The sequence below is a fragment of the Aphanomyces invadans genome (genome assembly GCF_000520115.1).
Source record: "Aphanomyces invadans strain NJM9701 unplaced genomic scaffold supercont1.64, whole genome shotgun sequence".
In the NCBI taxonomy this organism is placed as follows: Eukaryota; Oomycota; class Saprolegniomycetes; order Saprolegniales; family Verrucalvaceae; genus Aphanomyces; species Aphanomyces invadans.
Window position 1 is genome coordinate 57,448 of NW_008580209.1, and position 535 is coordinate 57,982.

Genomic DNA, 535 nt, shown 5'->3' on the forward strand with positions numbered 1-535 from the left:
TTATGCTTTCGTCCATTCTTCCGTGATACTTGGGCATTGTAAGGCCTTCTACCTTAACTTCATGTGTTCGAGCAGCGCGTTCATTGGCTGCTTGCAGGGCTTGGACTTGCATGTTTTGTGTATGCGCGACTGCTTCTATTATGCGTTCTTGGCGTTCAATTTGTTGTAGCAATGTTTGAAGTATTTGTTCCATTTTCTGTTGTTTTTTCTTTTCCTCTTTTCTTTTGTTTTTTTCTTTTTACTGAATTTCTACTCTTTCTTTACTTTCTTTTTTGCTCGCTCGTTGTCTTCTTCTTTATCCTTTTTGCGTTCTTTGGCCTTTTCTCTTCGTATTTCGCGGTATTTATCCCACTTGACGGTCAGTAGTTCCAAGAAATACTGATTCGATGCTTGTGTTTTCTTGGATAGCCAGGTCTGTAATAAACTGCAGACTATTTCGAGCGTCCGAATCTCTTGCTTCGGGTATAAGTTGACGAAGCCGGATAACTCCCTTGTGCTGATTGTCGGTTAAGCGGTAAAGGTCTTGGCGCAATTT